Below are 10,812 nucleotides of genomic sequence, written 5' to 3' on the forward strand. Positions count from 1 at the left end.
GCCAACATTCGAACAATGGGGGTGACAGAAGAAGAAGAGGAAGAGCAAGAAATTGAAAACTTATGTGAAAAAATAATGGAGGAAAACTTCCCAAATTCTGTGAAGGAAATAGACATACAAGCCCAGGAAGCACGGAGAGTCCCAGGCAAGCTGGACCCAGAGGGGACCACACCAAGACACACCATGATTAAAGTGCCAAAGGCGAAAGATAAGGGGAGAATCCTAAGAGCAGCAAGAGAGAAGCAGAGAGTTGCCTACAAAGTGATGCCTATAAGAAAAAAAAATTTTTTTAATTGCCCATGAAATCCAGAAGACTTGTAGCCACTTATTTAGAGAACATCCCCACCACTCCTCTGGCCCTCTATTTCCTGCCATTCTTTGCCCTCAATGGACTTCCCAGCACACTTGAAAACTGTAACTTATATTAAATAGAGAAATTTTAAGAGACTAAGGAAAAGATAATAATAAGAGTCTCTAGACATGGAGAATCAGAGACCTCAAAAGGAGAGGGCAATATGACCAGAAATGGAATCAGAGAAATATTTGCAGGATGTCAGTCTATGCCCAATAGCCCTCTACCATGGGGAATTTTTCCTCTAAGACTTCATTTGTAATAATTTTTTTTTCTTATTTTCTCTTCATTAGCAGAGACACCTACAGAAGAAGCATTCAGTTCAAATCTCTCTTAGCTATACCTCCAAAGCACCTATGAAGCTACATGTTATGGAAATCAACTTATCTCATCAAGATTTTTCCTTCCTGGCAGAGGCGAAACAAATTCTGCTGCCTTCTCATTATCCCAACAAGTGCCCACTATGTTTCAAGATATTTAAGACCTTATCCTTGTCCTTATAAATACAAGTATTAGTGGAAAAATATTTGTTTCCCTGATTTTCGCATTTATTTGTTCAACATTAATTGAACACCTACTACATGCCATGCACTGTAGTGAAAGAAGCACATAGAACACAAAGTCCCTACTCACTAGGGGTTTATAAGGGCTGAGCTGGTCTCCTTCAACAGGTACTCTTAGAATCATACTAATGTATAATCAATTTAAATAATGAAAACATGTGTAAATATTTATCATTACTTCTTCAGAAAAAAATAAAATCTCTTCAATATACATTCTAAATACACTGGCTAAAGTTTGAGGACCCTAGAGAAACTTGTAGGAAGGGTAAACAGAAATATTTGAATGTTTAGTCTAAGTACACCATCTTTTTCCAACTCCAGATGTAACCATGAAAGATCTCTGAGGAGAAAACTAACTGGCAGAAAGTGTAAAACTTAGGGGAAGTAGAAATAAAGTGGAATCATGATTTCTGATTATCATCAAGGGAGCAGAAAGGAGGAAGAAACAGAGGTCAGGGACAGGAATGTAATGTCTACAAAGGATATCTGCTCTTCTGCAATCCCTACATTTGAGCCAGGGAGAAAAGTAAACATATCTGACATGCCCAGGAAGGTAGAATCAGGACATGTGGACCCAACACAGGTGTTTCATTTGAACAATTACTGAAGGGGAAGTGCCTCTGAAAGTGATGAGCCTCCCATTACTGGGATGGGTAAACTGAGGCTAGATGAATTCCAGCAGAGACATTGCTAAAGTGACTCCTGCCCTAGGTAAGAGGGTAGAGAGCATGATCTACTTTTTCAGGGGTAAAAACACCAGCAGAAGTGCCTGAAGTGTTAAACCAACTAATTTTACATGTAAAAACATCTCAATATGGAGATTTTTAGAGAACCAGCTCTTTATATATCACCACTAAACAGCGACTCTCCCCAAGGGCTCTGCCTACCAGAACATTTCTAATCAAAAAGGAGTGCAATTCTGGGAAGCTGTTCATTACAGTGTCATCTCTTTCATGAAACAAACAGTTTTCAGAATTCTTTTAATCACAGGAGACCATCTTAGAACTAACACTTTAGTTAGGAGCATGTTAACTAAAGTCAGCCAGGGACTCAGTTAGAAATTTCCTTTTGTTCATCAGTTGCTCTATTCATTATCCCCTTTTTTACATCATTTAAACTCCTTACCCAATTAGAAGACATTCTGTAACAAGTTTGGTTATTACATGGCTGTATCTGACAATTACAATGAATAAAAACCAAAGTTTTTCAAAGGCCTGCTATGTCTCAAAGAGCTCAGCATGGCTTAAGTGATAATTAAATGAAGAGTAAAGCCAACATTCCTTCCCTGTGTAGTAGAATGAACCACGATATATATGATACAGAAAATGAATCAAACCACTCAGTACATCCTCATTACTCTGTGTGGCTTTCCATTTTACAAATAACTCTCACTTTTTGTCTCATGAAATTCTTAGAATAAAGCTAGGAGTTGTCAAAACAGGTATTATTATCTTCATTTTAAGCACAACATTGAGAGGGTCGTGAGTCCAAGATCATAGAACTATGTACACTTGAAACCCAGTCCATGGTCCTTTCCACTTACCTTAAGTAATGAACCAGATCTCCTTTTTACAAACACTAGCATTTATGTGTCTGAATGATTATTATATCTCCTTCCCAGTGGCCAATGTTGATACTTAGACTGTGATAACTATCTGTGCTGTATGAACAAAAAACAGATTTGTGAGCTAGTGGCACTTGTATATTTATGTAATGGTCATTGAATTTTTTAGTGATTGTAATCAGCTTATTAAATGTATTGCTTCTTTCAAAGAATGAACTTTGATTTAATTTATTAGTTCTGTTACTTTTCTATTTTCTAACTCATTAATTTATTTTTAAATCTTTATTCATTTTTATGCTCACTTTCTTTTCATTTATTTTGTTGTCCTTTTCAAAATTCTTGAGTTAAATGCTTATTTCAATTTTGTTTCACTTTTTTTGTAAGTATTTAAGGCTTTATCTCCTTTAAGTACCAATTAGCCATGCCATATAGGTTCTAATACACAAACATTTATTATTGTTTTCTGGCTGTTCTGTAATTTTTATTTATATCTTGTTTTTAAATTGAGGTGATTAAAACAAATCTTAATTTCTAGAGGTAAAGGCTTTCCTTTTCAGGAAGGTGTTAATTTCTAGTTTTCCTATATTATGACCAAAAAATGTTGTTTTTATAATTTTTACTTTTTAAATTTATTGTCTGTCAATTTTTAGCATTAATTCATGGGCATTTGAAAAGAAAATATATTCTATATTTTTATGGTATAGAATTTTACACAAATGTGTGTACAGATATAAAATTTAAGAGCATTAATATTGATATTCATATACATATATTAATTAAGTCTACTTAATAATATCTTATTAAAATCTTCTATGTTCTTACATGCTGGATTTTATTTTTAAATGTCTAGGATTCTTCAGAGCTGTGGTAATAAAAGTAGTAGTAGTAATAGTGCTAATGGTGGAGGCTGTTTTGGTGGAGTTAAAAACAACATTTATTACTAATAACATTTACATTTTAAATACAATGAATTTTTTGTTTTTTTCTATATTTACTGAGATATAATTGACATATAACATTGTGTAAGTTTAAGGTATATAATATATTAATTTAATATACTTAAACACACTTGATTTTATACACTTTTATGCATATAAAGGCATACAATAATTACCACAATAACATTCATTAGCTAACACCTCCATCCTGTCACATAATTATCTTAGCAACTTTCAAATATATAACACAGTAGCATTATTAGCTATAGTCTCCACGCTGTACATTATCTCCTCAGAACGTATTCATCTTAAACGGGAAGTTTGTGTCTTCTGACCAACATCTCATTTCTCCCAGCTCCCAGCCCCCAGTAACCACCATTCTACCCTTGGTGTCCATGAGTTCAAATTTTTTAGATTCCATATATGGCAGTTATCAAATAGCATCTGTTTTTCTCTCTGACTTACTTCACTTAGCATAATGGCCTCCGACTGCATCCAACTTGATGTAAATGGCAGAATTTTCTTCTCTCTCATGGCTGAATAATATTCCATTATATGCATATACAACATCTTCTTTATCAATTCATCTGTTGACAGATATTTAGTTTGTTTTTCTGTTTAAACTACTGTGAATAATGCTGCAATGAACATGGAGGGGGCTGTAGATATTTCCTCAATACGTGGTTCCATTTCCTTTGGATATATATCCAGAAGTTGAATTGCCAGATCATATGGTAGTTCTATTCGTAGTTTTTTGAGGAAATTCCATACTGCTTTCCACAGTGGCTGCACCAATTTACATTCCCACAACAGTGCACAAGAGTTTCCTTTTCTCCACATCCTCACCAGCAGTTTTTATCACTTGTCTTTTGGGTAATAGCCATTTGGAGAATTGAGGTGATATCTCATTGGGGTTTTGACTAGCATTCCCCTGGTGACTTTCTACTAGGCTGTAGGTTGCCTTTTTGTTCTGTTGATTACTTATTTTGCTCTGCAGAAGCATTTTAGTTTGTCCTGGTCCACTTATTTATTTTCACTCTGTTACTTTTGTTTTCAGCGTCATATCCAGGAAATCACTGTCAAGACCAATATCAAGGAGCTTTTTTCTTATGTTTTCTTCTAGGAGCTTTACAGCCTCAGATCATATATTTAAGTCTTCAATCAATTTTGAGGTAATTTTATGAATGGTGTAAGTAAGATAGGGGTCAAATTTTAATCTCCTGCATATGTTAGGTGCAGATTAACATTTATTAAATGTTTACTATGTACCAAATAATGTTCTGAAATTTTAGGTTGATTATCTCATTATCCTTGAGTATTGCCCTTGTTAAAACCCTCATCTTTCCTCTCAACTACTACAACAGACTCCTAATTTGTTTCCCTACTTGTCTATATCCCACTCAAATTCTAGTTGTGCTCTTAAAACTCGACCCATGTTACTCAGGTTACTCCACCAATTCAAATTTACTGAGGGTAGGGTCCTCAGGAAACTTCACTTTTATAAAACATGAATAATCATTATGCAGACTAAGTTTTAGATCATCGGCCTACAGGAAAGTCATGTCCTCTTTTAGATACAGAAAAGTATTCTCTTTTTAAAAGAAAATTATATAGTTATAATTATTTAACTAATAAGTTAATATTGGATAATATTACTTGGGTAATAAGTTAATATTACTTGAATAATATATAATGCAGACATACAGAGTAGGCAATGAAAGTCCCCCTTCATGACCATTCAACTTTCATTCCCCTCCCTAGAGATGACTAACGTTCAATATTTGGTGGGCAAACATTCAGTCCCCTTTCTGTTTACTTGGATCTATGTATGTGAACTTATAAACAAAAACCATAATGTGTGTATATTAAATGTAAGTAGAAGTCTGCCCTTGCTCTGTTTAATGGCTGTATAAAGTTGCATGTGTGGCTCTATGATAATTTGTAATGACTCTTTGATGTTTAGGTTGTTTCCAGTTTTTCACTTATTACAAACAGTGCTGCAATAAACATTCTTATGCATGTGCCTGAATTTTTCTTCACAGTTGATTCTTAACAATTAAACCGCTCAGTTAAAGCATGCATGCATATATCGACTAGAAACCTTTGGACTACAAGCGATGGAAAATTAAGATCAGTGTATATGAAGACACAACTTACAGCCAGGTTTAAGTCAAACTCCAGGGGAAGAAATTGCTTTAGAAGAGGCTTGATCCAGTGGATCCCATTTCTTTTTATCTTTCTCTCCTGTCTTCCCTAATATTCATTTCTTCCTGAGGATAGTTCACACCCCTGATCCCAGTTAGCTGCCAATAACTTCTGGAGAAATGTTTTTTCATTTACGTCCAGCAAAAAAGAAGAGAGTGCTTTGATCCTGAATGGTAAACAAAACTCCTGAGATTCTCTCTGACTTGATTAGCTTAGGTCATATGTCTACTTCTGCATCATTAATCATTGTCGCAGAGAGATTGAATGTCCTCTCTGGCTTACGTCATATGTCACTCCCCTGAAGCTGTAGGTGCAGCCACCTTACCTGGAAGTGTTTTGATTTCCCAAACAGAAATCACAGATGGTTGGGAAGAATGTCCACCAGAGTGAATTATTTATTTGGATAAATCAATGTCAAATTGTCTTCCAAAAATTTACACCACCATCAACCATGTAGGATGTTTCTCAATATCCACCCAAATTTTTCTATTTTTTATATTTTATTCATATTTACCTAATTTGGTGTTAATTACCATCTTCTCATGTGTTTATTGACCTTCTATAGTTCTCCTGTAAAGCGCCTATTTATAACCTCCACCAAATGTTTGTTTTTGAATGATTTATAGAAGCTCTGTATACATTCTAGACAATAATCAGTCATCTATTAAATACGCTGCAAATGGTTTTCTTTCTGTATGTTACTTGTCTTTTAACTTTATCATGACTTGCACTGTGCAGAGATAATTTTTAACTTTTATGAGGTTATATCTGTCAATCCTTTTCTTTTATGGATTCTTTATGTCTTGTTTAATGAGGCCTTTTCCACCTCCTTATAAAAATGTGTTCTAATACGTCCTCCAAATATTTTTAAAATTTCTTTTATATTCAGCTGCTTAACTCATCTGAAGTTTATTTTCATGGATGATTCAGGTAATAGCTTACTTTTACTTTTTTCTGAATCAATAACTAATTTTCCCAACAGTATTTATTGCATAAGTTATCCATTCCCCTCTGGTTTGAAGTACTACCTTTATCGTAACCTAAATTTCTACAGATGATGCATGGATCTGTTCTGGTCTCTCTTCTGCACTGATTTCTACTCCAGTCCACTACTGTTTCGACCATGTCTGTAGCACACGCTTTTACCATATGTTTTAGCATTGCTTAATGACAGTGTCTACAGGATACGCCCAAAACCTACCTCTTTAGAATGAGATATAAGACTCTCTAAGATGTGAACCTCATTTATCTCTCCAGCTTCCTCACCCATTATCTAGCCCCTTTCCTGTTGGATTTTTAGTAAAACCAAATGTAGGTAATTCTAAACAGACATGTTTCTGGAGCACAGCTTGGTTCTTTTTCTTTCCTCTTCCTATGACTTCCTGCCCACCTTCCTAACATTGATTCTTCCTCACCCTTTAGAACTCAGCTCAAATTACTTACCTTTCCTAAGCCCCTAGGCAGGCTTCTTTCTTCTCTTCTGTTCTCCACCTATGTCATCTACTTCTATTAAACAGAGAAAACCTCTTTATACATGTCTTTCCTACCAGACTTCCTATTGCAAAGATGATGTTTATTCTTCTTTATACTTCCAGCACATAGTACAGTCCTTGTACATAAGAAATGCTCAAAAATATTTGTTGAATTAAATTATGTTCTTCTTTTTTTCATTTTATTATGAGGTATATTTCATAAAGGTACACCTCTATCAGTGGAATAAATTAGCCTTTCTGGAGACTAAATTTGCAAGACAAATTTATTTTTAAAAATTCATGTCAGCTCCAAAAAATATCTTATAGTTGAGAAAATTTCTTTTTTGCTATCATCTGCTTCAGAAATAAGTTATAAACAGAGCTCTAGCTTAAGTATCTGATAACTGAAAGCAAATACTTTATTAGAGCTACATCATAATTGTTATAATTCATTTTGCTTTTTAGGAAATTGAACTTACTTCTTCTTCTTACATACTTCTCTTAAAATTAACTATGTGAAATTCATTGCCTAGAAATATTGATAAATTCTAAGATTCAAATCAATCATTGATTATTTGCTGAGATTCAGATATATGATAAAACTATATCAGGGGCTTGAGAAACAAAAATAAGTATCATTGTCTATTAGGGCAAGAAACCTATGTGAACAATAAAAGCTACGATGACATCAATCCTAGACTAAAATTATACAGAGGATTCAGTGGGCATAAAGAATTATTTCCTTCATTATATAACTAGACCAGAAAAGGAGATTGTAATTACCTTTAATAGTATTCTAAAAAACTAATATTAGTGTTCTTCTTTAACAAAAAGCCCTTATGACATCCAATATTCTCTTCTTCCCTAAAACACATGTTTTTAAAGAGTTTTATCCTTGAAGCTTAAATTAAGCTACATTGATACTAGGATTTAGGCACATCTGAAGGGCTGGTGGGACAAAACCAGAAAAATTATCTTTGTAGAGAAAACCACAGGACTCCAGCTAGGGCCGGCGCCCCCAGGGAACCGACAGGATGGCTGAGGGCAAGGCTGGGGGTGCCGCTGGCCTCTTTGCCAAGCAGATGCAGAAGAAGTTCAGTAGGGCCCAGGAGAAGGTTCTGCAGAAGTTGGGGAAAACTGTGGAAACCAAAGATGAACGGTTTGAACAAAGTGCCAACAACTTTTACCATCAGCAGGCAGAGGGCTTCAAGCTACACAAGGACCTGAAGAACTTCCTTAGTTCAGTCAAAGTGATGCATGAAAGTTCAAAGAGAGTGTCAGAAACCCTGCAGGAGATCTACAGCAGTGAGTGGGACGGTCATGAGGAGCTGAAGGCCATCGTAGGGAATAATGATCTCCTCTGGGAAGATTATGAAGAGAAACTAGCTGACCAGGCTTTAAGGACCATGGAAAACTACGTAGCCCAGTTTGGAGAGATAAAGGAAAGAATTGCCAAGCGGGGTCGGAAACTCGTGGACTATGACAGTGCCCGACACCACCTGGAGGCAGTGCAGAATGCCAAGAAGAAAGATGAGGCCAAGATCGCCAAGGCAGAGGAAGAGTTCAACAAAGCCCAGCTTGTGTTTGAAGATCTGAACCAGGAACTACTAGAGGAGCTACCCATTCTTTATAATAGTCGTATTGGCTGTTATGTGACCATCTTTCAAAACATTTCCAACCTGAAGGATGTCTTCTACAGGGAAATGAGCAAGCTGAACCACAGTCTCTACGAGGTGATGAGCAAACTGGAGAAGCAGCATTCCGACAAAGTCTTTGTGGTGAAGGGACTCTCAAGCAGCAGCAGACGCTCTTTAGTCATCTCTTCCCCAGTTCGAACATCTACAGCCTCCAGCCCTCTTACCTCACCTACCAGTCCCTCTGTGCTTTCCTTGACAAGTGAGAAGGACTCCATCTCAGCAAGTGAAGAAGAGCTTGCATCTGATCCAGCCCAGGAAGAAGACGGCTCTGAGGTTAAAGAAGAGCCCTTAAAAGACAAGGAAACTGAGGAGAAAGAGGCTGGAGCACACTCCTCTGAAGAGGAAGAGCCTCAGCCAGCCTGCAATGGCCTCACCCAGACCCAGCCCTCTTCCGCCACTGAGGGTGGCGAGTCCCAGGAGGAAGTTCCCCCTGGCTCCCTGGTTCCGTCCTCAGGCAGAGCCCTGATCCCTTCAGAGCAGCCTTCATCTCTCCCAGAAGTTGTCTTCCGAACCCGAACCTCAAGTGAAGGGTCTGAACAAGAGAAGAAGAGAGCCCCTATCCAGAGGACCTCAGCACCCCCTAATAGGCCTCCTCCACCCAAAGCCACTCCCAGCCCTAGGACCTCCTCTGGGAACATACCCTCTAGTCCTACAGCCTCTGAACAGGGTTCACCCACCAGTCCCAGGGCCTCCTTGGGGACTGGGGCTTCAAGTCCTAGTCCTAGGGCCACTTCGGAGGTTTTTCTTGATCCACAGCCACCGGAGAAGCCAGCAAGAACTTCTGAGGACAGAGAAAAGGAAAACACCGACCTTCTGAACCCAGAAGAACTTTGTACTTCCCCCACCTCAGTGATCCCTCAGGTTTTTTCAGAGTCTGACGAGGCAAGTAAGATGGAAGACAAGGAAGAGAACAGTAAGCTTATCTCCGCTGACTCCCCTGAGAGCCCCGGCCTCCAGCTTCCTGTCTCTGTGGTTCCAGAAGACAGCAGTGTCACAGCACCTGAGCCTCAAGAAGAGGTATCTACAATTCATAGTGCACAACCCTGAAGAGGAACTGCCAAGACCTCCCCACGCACACACCTCCCAGAGAAACTCCTCAGCTCGAGGGTATATAAGTCAGAGGGACTTAAGATTCAACATTCATTTCTACATTCTCAAGAAGTGTGGGTGCTGATGGTCTCTAAAGACCTAGTATTAATGGAGGCTGAGGAGCAGAATGAGGGGAGGGAGGGAGGCAGGCTTGGAAGAAGAGATTGTTAGGCTTGGGGAATATTTAATTCAGATTTTAGCATTGTTAGAATAATAAGACATTAATTAAACTGGGGCTAAAGTGACTATAACAAGCAAAAACATCTATAGAGGCACACACGTAACCACACATACTCAGGGAATAGGTAACAAATCTTCGATTTACCACTCATTTTTAAAGACTTGGCGTCAAAAGAACATATTTTCAGACTGGTAAATAAAGTATTCTATGTATGGAAAAAAAAAAAAAAAAAAAAATTATCTTTGTATAAGAGAACTAGGAACCTCCTGAGAAGAAAATCCTAAGCAATGAGAATGGAGAAGCAAAAGTTTCATTCATCCAAGGACAAGAGGTCAAAGTCGGAGGGAAAGAGTGACTCTGAGCATAGCAGAGATTCTATTATTCACATCCCACCATAGCCTCGCTTCCATCTATGCAGATCTGTTATCAACAGTGTGAATCATTCTCCTTTCCGAGTCATTTCAGAACAAGTGTCAATGCTGCTCTCCATCCCTTTTGACCTCCCACCCCAAGAAGAGGAAGCCTTTTATGACTGGTCGAGTTCTTTGATACCAATCTGTTGTGTGACCTTGAACAAGTTACTTAACCTTTCTGTATCTCAGTTTCCTCATATGCAGAACAAAGTAAATAATAGTACTTACCTACCAGAGTTAAAAGATCAGTCAAAATAATTTTAAAGAAAAATTAATCAAAAAGATTAAAATATTAATCAAGGATTAAGAGTTAATACATAAAACACTAAGAAACGGAC

General features: G+C 37.4%; 1 pseudogene; it reads left to right on the forward strand.

Moving 5' to 3' along the window:
- The first annotated feature begins 8,083 nt into the window (after window positions 1-8,083).
- On the forward strand, window positions 8,084-10,271 carry LOC150011612 (bridging integrator 2 pseudogene; annotated as a pseudogene).
- Window positions 10,272-10,812: the final 541 nt, after the last annotated feature.

This window comes from Furipterus horrens, unplaced genomic scaffold, assembly GCF_987537825.1.
Source record: "Furipterus horrens unplaced genomic scaffold, mFurHor1.1.pri manual_scaffold_4, whole genome shotgun sequence".
Classification (NCBI taxonomy): Eukaryota; Metazoa; Chordata; class Mammalia; order Chiroptera; family Furipteridae; genus Furipterus; species Furipterus horrens.